This window comes from Mobula hypostoma, chromosome 14 (genome assembly GCF_963921235.1).
Source record: "Mobula hypostoma chromosome 14, sMobHyp1.1, whole genome shotgun sequence".
Lineage (NCBI taxonomy): Eukaryota > Metazoa > Chordata > Chondrichthyes > Myliobatiformes > Myliobatidae > Mobula > Mobula hypostoma.
This window is the reverse complement of record NC_086110.1, coordinates 29,859,644-29,880,640: the sequence shown is the minus strand read 5'-3', so window position 1 is coordinate 29,880,640 and position 20,997 is coordinate 29,859,644.

Here is a 20,997-nt window from a genome sequence, read left to right as displayed (position 1 = left end):
GGCTAGAATATTTCAAGAATTAGTCTTTCTTGTATCATTCTGATTTCCATGACTCCTATGTGTAAGCTACGTTGTCTCATGTGGTTATTGTTCCATTTTATAAATGCTTTAAGTTACGTTTGCATTGCCCATCAAACAATGCACACACACTCTGTGGAACTATTTGTGCTACATCCTACATGTAAAACGAAAGGAATAAAAAAGCTACTATGAAGTTGAATACATTCATTAAAAATTGTGAGCAGTCTTTATTATATACTGTACATACAAGAGGGAGTTCAGCATAAAAGGACCAAAAAATTGATTCTTCATCTTCCAAGTTTTGAAATGCAAAGTAAAATGATCTCTCTCACAGGTCAATGTTTTGATGAAATGTAGTTGGATTAATTGATTTTTTAGGTTACTTTTGATAGCATAGATCTAAAGCAATTCATAGATCCTTGGGAAATTCATAGCTGTGACTCAGGGCTACTTCTAAGGCTCAACGGTTCTTTGATACTGACTAAGCTAATCCAGGATGGGGAATCTGATTATTGCTCCTGATGTATCTGGATGTCATTCTTGTTAGTTGCTCTGGTAAGTCATATTCCAAATCCATTGCTCAAAGCTTTTTGTAAATGGCATTGATAGTATTTCTATACAAAGGTGTCATGTCCAGCAAGGGAGCTGTAAACTCCTCTGAAAGATGAAAGCTAAATACACTGCAAAAACACACAGAATGCTGGAGGAACTCAGCAGCAGGATAGGCAGCATCTATGGAAATGAATAAATAGTTGATGTTTTGGGCTTAGTCCTTTCATCAAGACAGAAAAGAAAGGGGGAAGGTGCCAGAATAAAAAGGTAGCCAGGGACGGAAAGGAGGACAAGCTAGAAGGTGATAGGTGAAGCCAGGTGGGTGAGAAAGGTAAAGCGCTGGAGAAGAAGAAATCTGATAGGAGAGGAGAGTGGACCATGGCAGAAAGGAGGAAGCAGGGCACTGGGGGAGGTGATGGGCAGGTGATAAGAAGAAGTAAGAGGCCAAAGTGGGAAATAGAAGAAGAGGGAAGGGGAAAAGAAAAAATAAGAGAAAATAATTCCCTTAAGGAGAAAGTAATGTGCATGCCATCAGGTTGCAGGCTACCTAGATGGAACATGAGGTGTTTCTACCTCACCCTCTTCATCATGCCAAAAGAGGAGGCCATGAAATAGGAACATATTGGAACAGGAATGGGGATAGGAATTAAAATGGTTGGCCACTGGGACATTCTACTTTTGGCAGACGGAGTGGAGATGCTCAACAAAGCAGTAAACTTTTAAGGTAAAAGGAACCCTTAGGAGGTAGTGATCATAAAATGATAGCATTCATCCTGCAGTTTGAGAAGAAAATAAAATAGGATGTATCAGTATTAGAGTAAAGTAAAGGGAATTACAGAGGCATGATAGAGGAGCTGTTAAAGTTGATTGGAAGGGGAAACTAGCAGGGATGACGGAAGAACAGAAATGGCTGGTGTTTCTGGGGAAAATCTGGAAGGTGAAGGAAAGATGCATCCCAAAGATGAAGAAGTATTCTAAAGGGAGGATGAGGCAACTGTGGCTGACAAGGGAAGTTAAAGGCAGCATAAACTCAAATACAATATATAGGAGGGCATATAATAGAGCAAAAATTAGTGGAAAGGCAGAGGATTGGGAATCTTTAAAATACCAACATTAGGCAACTAAAAAAAGCCATAAAGACAGAAAAGATGAAATATAAAGGTAAGCTAGCCAATAATATAGAAGAGCATATATAAAGTTTTTTTTCAGATCTATAAAGGGAAAAAGAGAGATGCTGGAAAATGTGACAGAAGTAGTAATGGGTGACAAAGAAATAGCATACAAACTTAATAAGTATTTTGCATCAATCTTCACCGTGGAAGATACTAGCAAGATGCCAGAAATGCGAGAGTATTAGGGGAAGTGAGTGTCATTGCTATTACTAAGGAGAAGGTACTTGGAAAGCAGAAATGTCTGAAGGAAGGTAAGTCAGCTGGACCAGATGGACTATAGCCCAGGCTTCTGAAAGAGATAGCTGAAGAGATTGTGGAGGCATTAGTAATGATCTTTTAAGAATCATTAGATTCTGGAATGGTTCCTGAGGACTGAAAAATTGCAAATGTCATTCCACTTTTTAAGATGAGAGGAGGGCAGAAGAAAGGAAATTATACACCACTTAGCCTGACTTCAGTGGTTGGCAAGTACTTATTAAGGATGAGTACTTAAAGGCACATGATAAAATAGACCAAAGCCAGCATGGTCCTCTAGAGGGGTCCTGACAAATCTGGTGGAATTTTCTGAGGGAATAACAGGCAGGATAGGCAAAGGGGAATCAGTGGATGTTGTTTATTTGGATTTTCATAAGGCCTTTGACAAGGTGCCACACATGAGCCTGTTTAACAAGATAAGAGCCCAAGGTATTTCAGGAAAGGTACTAACACGGATGGAAGTTTGGTGACTGGCAGGAGTGGTAATAAAGGGAGCCTTTCCTGGTTGGCTGCTGGTGACTAGTGTTGTGCTGTAGGCGTCGGCGTTGAGACCGCATCAATGATTTGAATGAAGGAATTGATAGTTTTGTAGCCAGGTTTGCGGACTATACGAAGATAGGTTGAGGAGCTGGCACGTTGAGGAAATAGGGTGTCTGCAGAAGGGCTTAGACATATTGGGGGAATGGGCAAAGAAATGGCGGATGAAATTTAGTGTAGGGAACTGCATGGTCATGCACTTTGGCAGAAGGAATAAAGGCATGGACTATTTTCTAAACGGAGAGAAGATTCAGACCTCAGATGTGCAAAGAGACTTGCAAGTCCTCGTGCAGGATTCCCTAAAAGTTAATTTGCAAGTTGAGTCAGTGGTAAGAAAGGCAAATACAATATTAGTATTCATTTCAAGAGGATGAGACTACAAAAGCAAAGATGTAATGCTGAGGCTTTTCGGCATTGGTGAGAATGTATTTGGAGTATTGTGAGCAGTTCTAGACTCCTTGTCCAAGAAAAGATATGCAGGCATTGAAGATGGTTCAGAGGAGGTTCACCAGAATGAACCTAGGAATTAAAGGGTTAACATATGAAGAATGTTTGATGTCTGGGCCTGTACTCACTGGAGTTTGGAAGAATAAGAGTGGTTCTCATTGAAACTCATTGAATATTGAAAGGCTGGAATCAAGTGGATGTTTCCTTTAGTAGGAGAGTCTGGGACCAAAGGACACAACCTCAGAATTGAGGGGCATCTATTTAAGACAGAGATGAAGAAAAATTTCTTTGGTCAGAGGGTGGTGAATATGTGGAATTTTATGTCACAGACAGTTGTGCAGTCTAAGCCTTCGGCTATGTTTGAGGCGGAGGATAACAGGTTCTTGATTAATCAGGGCATCAAGAGTTATGGAAATAAGGCAGGAGAATGAGATTGAGAAGGATAATTAATCAGCCATGATGGAATGGCAGAGCAGACTCAAAGGACTAAATGGCCTAATTCTGCTTCCTTGTCTTATGGTAATATGCTTTATTGGAAGAAGTATTGCTATTCCGCAACTTTATGTTGGGTTTGAGTGGATCAATCTGAGAAGTAATGAAAAGGGTCCTGAGTGGAAGTGACCTGGAGAAATAAAATGACAGGCAGTAGGAAAATCAAGGGTACCATCACAGACTGAACAGATCAATATGTACGGCAAGTTTTCGAAACATTGGACAGACTGTTTAATAGCTCCTACATCAATGTTGAGTGCAGAAGTTAATTCCAATTCGTCCAGGGCATCAACATTCTGAAGTGTACCGTGAAACATATTCTCCCTCCTCTGTCTGTGTTACCTGCCCTGCTATCTCAAGATAAAGCTAAAATTGGAGGCAGCCAGGCTTTTATGTCGGGGAGCTCAGTTCATTACATGATCAGCTTATCGCTCATTAACCTCAGGTGAAAGTTCAAGCTAAATACCATTTGTTTTTGTGTGCCAAGTAGTTCTCTGATGAAGGAAGAGTCACTTTCTTTTGTTTGAAATGTTTACAATAATCAATGTTTCGAAAACTTGCCGTACATATCAATAACGTTTACAAATATTAGAAGTAGATCTTCTCAAGTTTAATGTGGGACCAAAAAGCAGGTATAAAATCCATCTGGTGCGCAAAATTATTGGGCTCCTAATCAACACATAATTATGTAGTTTCTGCTCTTTATATTGCTTTTGAAACCTGCAGTTTGGATTTCTATAGGAAAATCATATAATTATGCCATGGAAATAAGTGACTTTGTCCATCACTCATGTGCCAGCTCTCTGACAAAGGTAGTTCTCCCACAGAGTCAATTTGCCTTCCCACACTCTCCCCCCAACATAATCATCTGCTTCCTTTTAACAAAAAACACAAATATGCATTCTGCTACCCTGTAAAATTATCCTATCTTGTTTCAAACCATAGTCAGTAGATATTAACTACAGCTTGAAACATCTGTCAGATTTCCTGATCACAATATCTGCTCTGATTAAATATCATTTTTCCTGTTCCTCTTCATAAGCAAACTCTTTCAACCCTTGTGTCATTTAATGAATCCTTTTCCACTTCTCTTCGGGCGTTAGCATCCTATTCCCAAGAAATATGCAAGACTATAGACATTTCAACCGGAAACTGAATAATTTACAGTAATTTATCATTTCCTCTACTCTGACTGAAAGTCTGCAATTCCATGTGCTTATCAACTTACTTGAACATTTAAATAATTGTGTTCTCTCAACTTTTACCTCTCACTTTAAAGTTTAAAAAAAAATTTTGTATGCTTTTATTCCTTATTCTTCATCTTAATATATTTCAGGTCGTGTTTTACGATATTCAATTATATATCCATCCATTCTATTAATATGCCTTCATTCATCAAGAGACACCTCATCAAGGTTAGATATTGTCCCAGTTTTTGTAGTATCCGCGAGTCAGATACAACTGTAAACAAGGCTAGATAGTTTATCTGCATCTTTTGAAGAAATGTAACTCTATGTTCATATTCTTTGAAGGCAAAGGTGTGGAAGGAATGCATGATCGCAAATACAAGAAACTATTGAGCCCAATAGACATACTCTTAGGTTCGATTTAAAGAAAACCTCCCAGTACTCATTTCCTGCTTTGGTTTTAAGCAAAAGGAAGTAGTTACATAAAAATAACTTGAAAGGCGCCTTGAACATAGTTTAGATTTGCGATTAGTGCATTTTACCTGTGCACACACTCAATGGGCGTATGGTATCCACAAAGAGTGGCTTTGTGTGAATATCTCTAGGCTATCGATTTTTTTTTTGCATGCCACAATTAATGTTGGTCTGGAGGCACTTACTACAAAATACTCTATATGAGTTGCTCACTAACCTCACAGACTTGTAAACCGATAATTAGCAGGATGTTGACTAATGGATGGAAGTTTATTACCCAATAACAGTATAAATACCACACAGAGTTGTCACCCAGTTCCTTTCTTGAAAGGACAGTTCTATAGTTCTGTAACTGCATTACTTTAAGCACTCAAAGCAGCAGATCAGACAAAACAGATGTCTCTTGCTATCCCTTTCTAATTTCCCCTTCCGCAGAGAGTACATTTGGGTCATATTAAAATAAAACAATTTAGTGTTAGGAAGCCAGATAAAAACAATGTAGAATCTCTGTAATGATCCCTAGAATAACTTTGAGACCAGTACATTTAGGAATCTGACATTCTGAGATTAAAACATTAACATTCTAGAACATTTGCAAAAAAAGCAAGCTATATTATTCCTAATGAAGGATATTAGAAATAGCAGACAAAAACTAAAATTAAGTTATATTCCATATTGGTTACTATTGTCATGAAACCATTATGCGTCAGTTCTCCCGGAACTAACCTAAAAGATATTCAATTCTCAGTTTGTTTTAATCTAAAATGAATGAGCAAGGCCATTGTTTATCCGTTTCAGAGGAAATCTAATGATATTTTGGAATATAATTCTTAAAATATTCGTTAAAAATCTCAGAATCTATTCAAATGATTGTAAATCGGCATTCCAGCAGTGGGAAAGCAGTTAGCTCAAATCAGCATATTTATTTGCATAATTGTGGCTGATCCCCCTGTTGCCTGTGATTTCAGTTCCTCGCCCACCTCCCACGCTGATCTTGCTGACCACGGTCTCCTGTAAAGTTACGACAAGATCTTCATCTCCCACCTGGGCACATTGCAGCCTTCTTGACTCAAAATCAAATTCTCTAACTTTAGAGTTTGTGCACCATCAAAACAGGCAGTCGTCCAGATGGGATTTGCCTCATTTTTTTCCCTCTTTATTAGTATAGTGTAGCCTGCTGGCAAAGTCTCATAGCCTTGCATAACCTAAACATACTAGAGACAAAGAAACATAATGTGCTTCTAACCGCTATGTTAACTCATTTGGTCTCCCTCTATGGGAGACATTTTCTTTGTACTACCCATCCCACCCCTACCTTCCCTGCTACCAAAACCAAACTTATTTTCTCCCTTTCCTGGTTTCTAACCAAAAATGTTAACTCTGTTTCTCTTTCCACAGATTTCAAGCATCTATTTTTTGAACAAAATGTAACTTTTATACTGTAGGATTAAATACAACAAAGCAAATAGAAATTGCTACTTGTACTCACTACATACTTCAAACAAATCCTCTACTCTTTTGCAAGATGCAGAAGCATACATCAAACTTCAGATGCTGGAAATCTGTAGTAAAAACAGAAATTGTTGGTAAAACACAGCAGGTCAGACAGCATCTGTGGAAAGGGACAGAACAAATGTTTTTACAACATAGTTGATATGCTAGCATGATGTTTGCAGAAATTTCTCTTGGTTGATTTAATAAAGAGGGACTGTTCTCTCTCTTCAGGCAAACCATTCATGAGAGGCCAAGAACATTAATACGTTTTGTGGATAAGATCAACCATTAGGGTTAATTCTGACTCCCTGGATTTAGAGGATGGTAAATACAGCCGGCTGAAGTTTTCATAAAAATGCAAATAAATTTTAAGTTATATGACAATTTCCTTATACATTGATGAATTATTGGAGATGCCAAAAGCAGCAATTGCCTCCTTGAACTATTTTGAAGTGCAACAAACGTGAATTCCCTGATGCCCCTGTGAAGCTGCCAGTGGATTTTGTTTGGATGCAAAAGAGGGCAATATGTTAAAAACACCAACAATATCTGACCAGGTCCATGTGTTCTGTTCTGCAAATCAAGCGTACAGTCAATTTTCTGCTTTAGCTTCCCTCATAGATTAGTCCTGCACTCGATCCTTGCAGGAGTTGATTAAGGACTATGAAATCAAAGACTATGAGTAAAATGTTCAATACTCAAGAGAACCCACCTCCCACATCAGAGAACCAATCAACAGTATTTTATATGTCCTCTGAATTGGATTAATTAGTAACAGATTCCTGCTCAGGGGCTCATTTCTCCTTCACTGCACAGTTCATGGTATTACAATGCCTTCTGCTGGATAACTTAATATAACTGCAAAATCCAAAGAAGAGGCAAGATCAGCCTATGTAATAAGTTTGCAATTCTTCTTGTAACCATGTAACAGATTCCTGTGGCAGGAACAAATTGTGACAAATTTAACCCTTTGAGTGACATTTCTTTATACGATGCATTTATTCAAAAATCTGTTTATATTCCATTCTCTTCTGATAAAAGGATAGCTGCTGCCTCTTCAGAAAACAACTTTTCCTCACCATGCTCAGCCGATTAAGTAGGGAGTTTGGCAAAAATATGTGGTTGTTTAGACATTAACCGTAAACAAAATAATGAACAATAGAATTTAAGGTTAATTGTATTAGAATTGACATGTTGCATTCATGCCTTTTTACTGCATCACTCTGCCATTCTCATGCAAGCGTAATAAAGTAATACTGCATAAAAATGTATATTTCATAAGATTTTACTTAACTATTTCTTTAGTTTTTAATCAGTTTTACAAGTACTGTCCTTACATGTTCAAAATCCTCATGCAAATGCAGTGAAAGGGTGAAACTTAATATGAATACATCCTATCATTGACAAAATCATGTCAGTGCTTACCTTGATTCATTTAATGTGGATAAGAAAGTCATTTTAAAAGAAGTCATCTTATACATCTAATACAAGGAAATATTCTTTAAAATATCTAACATATAAAAATTTTATGCAAGTATTATAGTTAATTGTACATCTTTTTGAATGTAGAGAGATTTCAGATTAAAGTTCCACATGGACAATGCCTTCTCAGTTTACAATTACTTAAGCCAAAAACAAAGGATTTCTATTTCACCCTAAAATGCAATCTGACCTTCCAAGTACCTGGAGTCATACCAAAAGACTTGCATAAGACCACAAGAAATTGGAGCAAAATTAGGAATCACTTTTAGCTTCCAAGCTTTAATTATATTTTACCGAGGAACCAAGGATGCCGATTTTCTAGATCACTGTGAGAGTAAAATTCTGTTTGTACGGAGCTGGAACAGATACTGTACTGGATGAAAAATGTTCCTCATTGGGTGCATGATTTTCTATGAAGCAGCCTGGGGCATGAATATTCTTCTTGACCTTTCAAAAATAAAAGTTAAACCCTTTCTTGTATGAGTGCCACACATTGTTGACATTAAGAATTTGGTCTTTTATCCTGCCATGAGGAAGATAGTGGTGGGTAAGGTTTCCAACATGGATTTCACATGTTGGCTCGGTTTTCCATAAAAGCTGATTTCTTTCTCATTTCTGACAAAGGAAGACAAGATTTCAGAAATCTTATAAAGCCCATTGTCACAGTTTCAAAATGACCATAAATAGATAGATATTGTCATAATTTTCGAGAAACAGCTCCAAACAAATTATCCAATGAGTAGCGGCTCTCAGTAAGAGGAAAGTTAAAAGTTTAGCCCCTGGGCATTGCAGCAGAGTTGGACAATATTCACCCAGACTTCGGAATGGTGACCCACTTTGCCTTGGTGGCACATAGTTAAATTTGCCTAAGTTCCAATGAGGAATTAGCGCATGGAAATGCCTATGAAAAATGCACAGATGATAGATGAGATGAGGTACAAACTCAGCTATATCGACCTCTGCAATTGGATAGCCTACCAACAGACAGCATACAAATGAATAATTGGGTGTGAGAACAGAGATTAAGAGGCCTCTGCCTTGAGGAGAGAAGAGAACATTGACTGAAGACGGAAAATTAATTTTAGATTACAAGTTTAAAAAATGATGCATCAACATTTTTTACAGTGTGTTCCCAGATTTCACTTCAATTTCCCCATTGATGAAGAATTCTTTTTTCCCAACATTGCAAGCTCAAATAATTTCAAGCCAAAATTTTGATAGGCCAGCATTCATCTTGCATTCTCTTTGAATAAACAGTATATTAGTCATCATTTAACATCATGCATATTGAAAGATGACAGCAATTTAATTAAATTACTGGAAATGGTTTTCATTTACTTATGTTTTCAATAATATATCACATTAAGATTCACTTTTCCCAATGGTTGTCAGAACTGTCAATAAAGTAAATGAGATTTTTATTTATATTTTATGAATTCACTGAACCACATACACACTTTTCAATAGCATATTAAATTTAATAGATGCATTTAACAAGTCATTATTTATGGCAAAATAAATCTGCTTAAAAGACAAATTAATCATCAAATCAGTCACCTACTATTATTTCTACAGCAGACAACGGCTTAGAATTCCAATTACATAGCACAACTTTTCTTCTGGAAAGCAGTCACAAATCTGGATCTTTACATCCACTCTAGAGTTTGAGACCTTTTGCTTACTTACTGAAGCCTGAGATGGTGATACATGAAGGAGCACAGATGTGTGTTGCTGTATTCACTGATGTACTACAGACATCTGGATTTTGCTTTTGTAATTTTCAGTGAGACATGCAGAGCTAATGAACGCTGCAATGCGCTCTTGCAGAAAAGCAGTGCTTCACGAGGCATTGACGCTTGCTATTAAAGAGGATCTGCTCGAGTCAATTTCCCCATCGATCTCCTCAATCCTCATTGTCCACGAGATCTCTTGATCACACACCACCCCCCCCCCCACCTTGGTAAACAACAGCATGGAAGACGGATTGGGAACAATTAAGATGCAAGGCCTATTTCATTGTCTACAGTTTCTTTGTTCAGATGCACCTCAAATTATGTAGTTGTTGACCCTGATAGAAAAAATTTTTGGTCGTCTGTGCAATGAAATATATCCCGTTTCATAGTATTATTCCATGTTACAGCAAGAGCACTTTCAAAATTTAAGAAATGCAATACAAATCTCAGCCAATAAAATACATGTCCATGTTACAAAGCCCAACGTCTATGCCATAATTACTTTCCCTATGTAAAGATAAGAAAGTTTTCTTTTGTCCTTACCTGTGTACAATTATGTAATAGAAAACAAAACTATCATATAATTTGACACTTTTCTACGACCTCTACACTGATGTTTCAAGCTCTATAGTTTTCTCATGAGCCTAGGTAAATTTCCAAGTATCAAAGTTCCAGGTGAGATTTATTAATTGTTTTCAAAGCCATGCTCAGTTTGTCATGTTTTGGTGGGAACACTGTACAGAATGTAATTGTACATAAGCAGAAAAAGATAAAATGTCATCATCTGGATGGAGAAAAGACCACCATGTAGAGTCGTAGTGTAATACCGACAAGGAAACTAGCCCTTTGGCCAGCAGGTCCATGCTGGTGGTAGTGCCCACTAAGTCAGCTCCATTTGCCTACATCTGGCTCATATCCTTCTACTTCTCTCCTATCCATGTACCCATCTAAAAGTCTTTTAAACATTGTTATATAGTGGAAGCCTCTACAACTTCCTCTGGCAGCTCATTCAATAACCCACTTCTGTGCATGAAGAAGTTGTCCCTCAGCTTCCTTTTAAATCTTTCACCTCTTGCCTTAAGCCTATCCCTTCTGTATCGCTAATGACTTCATACACCTCAAGGTTACAGATCGGTTTCCTGTGTTCCAAGGAACAAATTTCTAACCTGCCCAACCTCTCCTTGTAACTCAGGCCTTCAATTCTGACAGCATACTCATAAACTTTCTCCGTTCTCTTTCTAGTGCATTTTATATTTCAGCAATATTTGAGTGGGACGTATGGGGTGTCCAGGAAGGGGTAACACTTCTGGTGAAGAGCTTGTCGTGTTCATTCCAGGTTAGCTCACTCACCTTTGGCCCCTACCAGACACTCAGCTCTCACATGTGGCTCCAAGTAGCCGTCAGCATGCAATTGTGGCCATACCCCGGTACACTGCTTCGATAGTCGAGCTAAACCAGGTAGGGCCAGCTTACCTCATACCCTGGTGAGATAGGGCCGCCCCTGTTGTAGCAGGTGAAGTCAGATCTACAATGAGATCCAATAGCCAGGAAGATGGTACTGTGATGCTCCATTTGTAATCTCTCCCACACAGGTTTGCTGTCATCATCGGACATGATGGACAACCATCAATATTTAAGTATTATTGTAAATATATTGTTTGATTAAGCATTCTTTGCTTGCTTACATAATTCATTATGGGTTATATGTATAAAGTACGCGAATGGCATATGTCATTATGCCACCACTAAAGAAAATGAAAGAAAAACTAAGTAGATCTGTTGCTGGCTTCTATGTTTTCCTTTCAATTAGTTTTTGGAGTTACAAAACATAACACTTTCCAGTTTAACAATATCTTTTGTAGAACAGGACAGCCAAGACTGTGCAGAAAGCTCCAAGTGCAGTCTCACCAACATCTTGTACAACAGCAACGTAGTATCCCAACTCATAAACTCAGTCCCCTGAATGATGAAGGCAAGCATGTCAAATGCCCTCCTCACCTCCCTGTCTACCTGTGACACCACTTTCGATGAACTATGGTCTTGTATTGGTGAATTTCTTCACTGTACTCTCTCAGAAACACAACTACAATATTCTACACTAAGGACCAATTGTTTAACATTGCTTGCTCATTTAATGAAGGTAACAAATAGCATAAAACATGTGAAATACCAATAATCACAAATGCCCATTTAAAATTTAAAATTAAAGCTAATTTACTGCTGTGGAATTAGACACAAAAAAAAGGGGGCTTTCTTTTATCATTCAGAAATTCCATTATCACAGTGCCTTGCTATTTCCAGGATAGCTGTACTGAAGGTGATTGAAGTAGCCTTTTATTCATCCTTCAACGTCTGTATTCCAATCCAAGATAACACTAGAAAACATTTCATCCTCAGTATAGTAACATATTGCGAATTTGTGAATCTGATGCATATATTCAAATCATCACAGGCTGAGTACCTCTCAGCCAAAATGTTTGGGGCTGGAAGTGTTTTGGATTTTTCTAATTTTGGAATATATAGCGGGATAGTTAGGGATCGCCATAATTTCTGACTCTGAGTTTATGTGCTACCGGTAAGCAGTTTAGTCTTACACGTGTTCATCACACGTATGTACTGGTGTAGGCATTCAACATGTTAGATTTTCATCAGAGACAATCTTGGCAAACATATCAATGAATTCAGCAGATGCTTTATCACCACAAATCTTTCAAAATTTAGTACCGTGCCATTTCTTAAATTTGCAATCAACCTGTTGAATATTTACAATTACCTTCAATTTTCAATTTGTCATGATAGATCTTTGCTTGTTTCATAATCGATAAACCATTAAGCAGCAAGTGTTCACTTCGATGCTGCTAAATTCACTCTATCAATACACCATCGAGATCTTCATTTCTCATTTTTGTGTATTTAGTATTTCAGAGATATTTGAGTAATCTATATATATTGTTTGATTAAGCAATCTTCTTCATTTAAACAACTCATTTAAATGTGTTACATGTATAAATACGTAAATTGCATATGTCATCATGCTACCATGTGATATGTGTGCACTTCACTTGAACTGACCCAAAAGTTAGACACACATTTTGGACTCATGTGCCTTCCTTTGAATTAGTTTAATGTTTTGAAGTTACAGAATATAGCATTGGTGAAGAATTATTTTTTAAACGAACCCAAGAGGGCTATTGACCTGTTGGAGTGCAGCAAGATGTTAGAATCAGAAAAAAGCATAGTGAGGGGGGGTGAGTAAAATATGAAGCCCAGCATGTGAAAAGACAGTTTAATTTTTTTTTTAAAGTTAGAAAATTGAAGAGTTCACAGGTTCATAAAGAGTGAGTACCAAATGATAATAAGCATGAAAAAGAGCAGAAATGGCCATGTCAGAAAAAATTACACGTTTGATTACACAAAAAATACAAGGAATATGGATGCTGAGCTAAAGAAAATTAAATAGACAATAGACAATAGGTGCAGGAGTAGGCCATTCAGCCCTTCGAGCCAGCACCGCCATTCACTGTGATCATGGCTGATCATCCACAATCAGTATCCAGTGCCTGCCTTATCCCCATAACCTTTGATTCCACTATCTTTAAGAGCTCTATCCATCTCTTTTTTGAAAGCATCCAGAGACTTGGCCTCCACAGCCTGCTGGGGCAGAGCATTCCATATATCCACCACTCTCTGGGTGAAAAAGTTTTTCCTCAACTCCGTTCTAAATGGCCTACCCCTAATTCTTAAACTGTGGCCTCTGGTTCTGGACTCACCCATCAGTGGGAACATGCTTCCTGCCTGCAGCGTGTCCAATCCCTTAATAAACTTATATGTTTCAATAAGATCCCCACTCAGCACTCTAAATTCCAGAGTATACAAGCCCAGTTGCTTCAATCTTTCGACATATGACAGTCCCGCCTTCCCGGGAATTAACCTTGTGAACCTACGCTGCACTCCCTCAATAGCAAGAATGTTCTTCCTCAAATTTGGAGACTAAAACTGCACACAGTACTACAGGTGTGGTCTCACCAGGGCCCTGTACAGCTGCAGAAGGACCTCTTTGCTCTTATACTCAATTCCCCTTGTTATGAAGGCCAGCATGCCATTAGCTTTCTTCACTGCCTGCTGTACTTGCATGCTTGCTTTCAGTGACTGATGTACAAGATCACTTAGATCTCGTTGTGCTTCCCCTTTTCCTAACTTGCCTCCATTTAGATAATAATCTGCCTTCCTGTTCTTACCACCAAAGTGGATAACCTCACATTTATCCACATTAAACTGCATCTGCCATGCATCTTCCCACTCACCCAGCATGTCCAAGTCACCCTGCATTCTCATAACATCCTCTTCACATTTCACACTGCCACCCAGCTTTGTGTCATTGGCAAATTTGCTAATGTTACTTTTAGTTCCCTCATGTAAATCATTAATATATATTGTAAACAGCTGCGGTCCCAGCACTGAACCCTGCGGTACCCTACTGGTCACCGCCTGCCATTCTGAAAGGGGCCCGTTAATCGCTACTCTTTGTTTTCTGTCAGCCAGCCAATTTTCAATCCATGTCAGTACTCTGCCCCCAATACTATGTGCCCTAATTTTTCCCACTAATCTCCTATGTGGGACTTTATCAAAGGCTTTCTTATCCTCAAAAAATTCCAGAAGATTAGTCAAGCACAATTTCCCCTTCGTAAATCCATGCTGACTTGGACCAATCCTGTTACTACTATCCAGATGTGTCGTAATTTCATCTTTTATAATTGACTCCAGCATCTTTCCCTCCACCAATGTCAGGCTAACCGGTCTATAATTCCTTGTTTTCTCTCTTCCTCCTTTCTTGAAGAGAGGGACAACAATAGCCACCCTCCAATCCACAGGAACTGATCCTGAATCTATAGAACATTGGAAAATGATTACCAATGCGTCCACGATTTCTAAAGCCACCTCCTTAAGTACCCTGGGATGCAGATCATCAGGTCCCGGGGACTTATCAGCCTTCAGACCCAACAGCCTATCCAACACCATTTCCTGCCTAATATAAATTTCCTTCAATTCATCCATTACCCTCGGTCCTTTGGCCACTATTACATCTGGGAGATGTAATAGCCAATGAGAAATGAGTACCAATTTTGCTGAGTTCATTGGATTTAAAGGCACAGCTTACTTCAAAGTTTAACTGCTCCAATGAAGCCATCAGAAATGAACTTTGCTTATGCAATGCAGGAGCATTTAGAACTGAAGCCATTGTTGATTACAGAATGCTTCAAGTTTCATAAGCAAATCAAAAGGAAGGGGAGTCCATTTCAGTTTATGTGGCTGAATTGAACAGATTGTCTGAGCATTGTCAGTTTAGTAATGAGCTTAATGATGCACTGAGAGATCATTTAGTTTGTGGAATCTTACAAAAACGCATTCAGAAATGGCTCCTAACTGAAGCACAGTTTACATTTAAAAGACTGGTTGAAATTGTTGTTTCAATGGAAGCTGCAGACAGAGACTTAACTGAGTTGCAGTCAGGAATGAAAGTGAATGTGAACATAATAGTAGTGCCCAGGTCAACCCGGCCAAACAAATTGTGTTACCATTGTGGCAGGGGCTCACATTCAACAGACCAATGCAGATTTGAAGGTGAAACTTGTAGAAACTGCAATGAAGTAGGACACGTGCAAAGAGTATGTCAGGCAGACAAAAATAAATGGACTGCACAGGGAAGAGATAAAGATAACAAGTCAAATTGCAGTTTCAAAAAGAGCACTAATCTGCACACTGTTGATGAAAAATCTGATAATGATGAGAGTGACACAGAGCGGGGAGGCCTGAGATTTACAAAGTGAAAACTAGCATAGTTTGTGGCAGAACAGTTTCAATCATTCTTAAATATGAATGGAATAAGACATTTTACATCTGTACTGTACCACCCAGCTACAAATGGCTTGGCAGAAAGGTTTGCCCAGAGTCTAAAGACCGCACTGTGAGCAATGTCAGCAGAACACACTACACGAACACTGACGAGAAGCTTGCCAATTTCCTCTGTGCGTATCGTAATGCAACACACTCCACAACCAACAACTCACCAACTGTACTGTTCCTTGGTTGTTCCTTGTGGTTTCGCTTGGGTCTCCTCAAACTCAATCTCAAAAGGAGCATGCAGGACGAACAGCTGACACAAATTGAGGGCCCGTCGAACAAGAAGCTTCAGTGTTGCACTCCTGGACAAGCAGTCCCTCTGAGGGACTACAGGTTTCCCCCACCATCCAAAGGTAGAGCGTTCCTATGAAATGGTTCGTAAGCTGAAATGTGGTAAAGTGAAGAAGCAATTACCATTTATTTATATGGGAAAATTTTGTGAGTGTTCGCAAACCCAAAAATAACCTACCAAGTCATGACAAATAACACATAAAACCTAAAATAACAGTAACATATAGTAAAAGCAGGATGATATGATAAATACACAGTCTATATAAAGTAGAAATACTTCTCTACAACAATTGCCTGCACAGATCTCCGTAGCGAAAATCTCACGCAAGCGCTCTCAGCAGAAAATCTCACACAAGTGCTGTTGGCATAAACGCGTTCTGCAGTAACCTTTAAGCTATGAGGCTGCCAAATCTACCAAATAACACATAAAAATACACAGCCTATATAAAGTAGAAATAATGTATGTACAGTGTAGTATCACTTACCGGAATTGGGAAGACAGCTTGCCGAGCACACTGATGATGGTGTGTTAGACTGAGTTGTCGCAGGTTGGATGATGCAGTGGCCCACACCCTCCAGGCCGCCGACCAGATACATTGCCGTGAAGAACGCAACAGTAGCCGGGAGGCACACAGCACATCTTTAAGAAAAAAGCCAAAATGAACATGCTAATTAATTAGGTGCCACCGACATGTAATTGTTGGCCCAGATCAGAGGCGATGCAATCAGAAATCGGCACTGATCTGGGCCGACAATTAGGTGTCGGCGGCACCTAATTAATTAGCTTGTTTATTTCAGCTTTTTTCTTGAAGATGTGCTGTGTGCCTCCCGGCTACCGTTGCATTCTCTGCGAATTGGTACAGTATCTGTCCGGGGCCCGGGGGTTGGAGTGGTGGGACATGGGGGTGTCATATCATCGTCGATCAGGGCAGGCAGCTCATCTTCTCCTATGACTGCCTACCTCGATGTCGAAGGTCGAGGTTCGTCGTCTGCTGTAGCTGATGTGGAAGGCTTGCTTGACTGCTGAGCTTCGTGCATTTTTCTATCATACAGTTGTTTGTAAGCACTCAAACCATCCCATAAACCTACGTACCCTTTCAAAATTAAAGTCGTACTTTATCATTGCAGCAAAAATCTCACGCAGTTGCTTCACGTTCAGCTCGCTACTGCATTCAGTTTCGATTGTTATCCTTTCCTCTTCCAATTCCATCGACTCTCCATCTATCAGTTCTTGGTCATGGGATGCCTAAACCTCTTTGACATCATCTTCGTCAGCTTCCACAAGCCAAACTCACTTTGTCCTTGCTTCGTTCACCACCATCAAAACGCTTAATTATGTCTAGTTTTACGCTAAGTGTAACACCCTTACGAGCTCTTTTAGGCTTTTCCGATACCTTAGAACTCATTTTGCTAATGGCTGCTCACAGGCACGTGTTTAAGCAATGCCGTTTCGAATCTGGGGGAGAGTGGCTGCTCGGGGCGAGCGCTGCTTTTTATTGCGCACTGATTTTTTCGCACGCTGATTTTTTTATTGCGCGCTGCCTTTCTTTGTAACAGTGAAAACAACTTCTGAAAGCGAAAACAGGATACTAATGTAAGTCTTTCGTAACAGTGGGGTTTCGTAAAGCGAACGTTTGAAAAGCGGGGGACACCTGTACAGTAGTGATCCAAAGTGGGTACTCGGAAAGATTAAGGACAGAATCCTACACAGTGGAGATTGTGCCTGATATCACCCAGAGATGACACATCGACTAGTTGAGGAGAGCAGAGTCAATCGTTAAAGAAGAAAAGTATCCGGATCTGTCAGAACCACTTCCTGCAGTCCCTGAATCAACTCCTGCAACCACCACAAAGGAAGCCCCAGAACCTGAGATTGTTCCAAAGCCGCAAGTCGCATCTGTGAAGCAAGGTAATCCCCCTTGTCAGGAAAGACATTATCCAACAAGAGTAAGAAAGCCTCCACTGCGATTAAATCTTTAGGCCTGAAGGGGACAACTTAAAATTTGCTAAGCTGTGAATGTCTGTATAGAGCAGTTGTTTTATACAGTGTATATAATTGAGATGCATTCTCTATTGAGTTGGAGTTTATAGCTAAACAGGGAGGAGTGTTGTGATTTTAATATTTCAGTAATATATGAATAACCTCATGTGTGTGTGTGTGTGTGTGTGTGTGTATGTATACATATATATTTACTTATTTTATTTATTGAGATACAGCATGAAATAGGCCCTTCTCTCCCTTTGAAGGTCCCCCGGGATCAATAAAATATGACTACTATGAACCGTGTCATCTAGCAATTCCCCGATTTAATCCTTGCCTAATTAAGGGACAATTTACAGTAACCAATTAACCTACCAATCGGTATGTCTTTGGATCATGGGAGGAAACCCGAGCATCCGGAGGAAACACATGCAGACACGGGAAAATGAACTTACAGGCAACGGTGGGAACTGAGCCCGGGTGGCATGTACTTGAAAGTGTTGTGCTAACCACTAGACTATGGACGCCCATCAATTTGCCTATCGCACCAACAGGTCAACAGAGGATGCCATCTCCACGTCAGTTCACTCTGCCCTGACCCAACTCTTACGTCAGAATGCTGTTCATTGACTTTAGTTCAGCATTCAATACTGTGATCCCCTCCAAGCTGATGGCCAAACTTCGCCAGCTTGGTATCAGCTCATCCCTCTGCAATTGGACCTTAGACTTTCTGACTAACAGACCCCAATCAGTTAAGTTAGACAACCTCTCCTCCTCCACTCTCACCCTGAACACCAGCGTGCCTCAAGGCTGTGTGCTGAGCCCTCTTCTGTACTCTCTTTTCACCTATGACTGCATTCCTCTACATGGTTTTAACTCCATAATCAAGTTTGCAGACGACGCCACGGCGGTTGGCCTGATCAGAGTTGATGACGAGACAGCCTACAGGGACGAGGTCCAGCACCTGGCTGCGTGGTGTGCCAACAGCAACCTGGCTCTTAACACCCAGAAGACCAAGGAGATCATTGTGGACTTCAGGCATGCTAGGAGCCACACTCACGTCCCCATCTACCTTAACGGAGCTGTAGTGGAGCGTGTATCAAGCTTCAGATTCCTTGGTGTCCACATTTCCAAGGATCTCACCTGGTCCCCGAACTCCTCCATCCTGGTCAAAAAGGGCAATGGCACCTTTATTTCCTGCGGAGCATCAAGAAAGCTCACCTCTGTCCCAGGATACTGATGGACTTTTACCGCTGTACTGTTGAGAGCATACTTACCAACTGCATCTCAGTGTGGTATGGCAATTGTCCCATATCAGACCGCAAAGCACTCCAGTGTGTGGTGAAAACTGCCCAGCAGATTATCAGCACCCATTTGCCCACCATTGAGAACATCTACCATAAACGCTGCCTGGGCAGGGTGAAAAGCATTATCAAGGATGCATCTCACCCTAACCATGGACTTTTTATTCTCCTCCCATCTGGTAGGCGCTACAAGAGCCTCCATTCCTACACCAACAGGCACAAGAAGAGCTTCTTCCCTGAGGCTGTGACCCTGCTGAACCTCGCATCACAGCGCTAAGCAGTATTGCATTCATATTGTACTGTCTCAGTACTTTTATATTTGTGTGCTGTAGCACTTACTTTTTATGCACAGTTATTTTGTAAATAACACTATTCTTTGCATTTCTGGTCAGATGCTAACTGCATTTCATTGACTTTATATCTGTACTGGGTACAATGACAATAAAGTTGAATCTAATCTAATCTAATCATGCCAGTATTGTTTGATTAAGCATTCTTGATCATTTAATTAATTCATTATGGGTTATATGTGAATTGCACACATCATCACTCTACCACGTGATTCATGCGCACTTTGCTTGAAGTAAACTTAAAGTTAGACTGATAATTTGGATCCCGTGACTTCCTTTGAACTAATTTATTGTTTTGAAGTTACAAAACAGCAGCTTTATGCAAGGTTTCACTATTTTTCATTATCTTCTGATCATAAGTAAGGTCACTTCTCAAATCTGTAATTGGAGTGCAGAGAACCTTCCCAGCGCCTTGTGGAATTTTGCATTTGTGACGTCATGTCAGTGCTTAAAGAATTTTGGATATCTGAACAGACCTATAAAATGGCTCAGAGTAATTCGCTTACTTAGCAAAGATATGCACAAATGCTTATTTTGCTCAAGCACGTGCACATCATACGCTTTTATTTTACATCTTACCAGGAAACTAGCCCTGGATGAGTGATTTTTTTTTCAAGATAGATTTAAAGATTATGAACATCACAATCAGGGTCAGAATTTATTTCCATTGAGAAAGCATTCACATCTATCCTGGTCCCAACATATTGATGAAATTATGAAAAATCCCTGCCCGTAGCTCTACTTTGTTAGGAGGTTTAGAAATTTTGAATGTCACCAAAGGCTCCGCTGCCACAAAAAAAACTAATTTGTGTCTAAAATTGTACGGTGTGGGGCATTCTAACAGCTTGTATCACAGCCTGGTGTGGAGGATCCATTGCACAGGATTGCCAGAGGCTGCACAAAGTCCAAGTAAATGTTCCTGTCAAAGTACAAATATGTCATCCTGAGGTTCATTGTCCTGCAGGCATACTCAGCAAATCTACAGAACAGTGACTGTAAATAGGATCAACGAAACATCAACCAGTGCAGAAAATAACAAAATAGCAATAAATAACGAGAACATGAGATATTGAGATAAAGAGTCCTTAAAGTGAGACCATTGGTTGTCGGAACATCTCAATGGATGGGCAATTGAGTGTAGTTATCCTCTTTTGTTCACTAGCCTGATGGTTGAGGGTAGTAATAGTTCTTGAACCTGGTGGTGTGAGACCTGCGGTTCTTGTGTATTCTACCTGACAACAGCGGCGAGAAAAGGACCTGGGCCAGCTGGTGGCAATGTCAGATGCTGGATACTGCTTTCCTACGACAGCGTTTCGGGTAGATG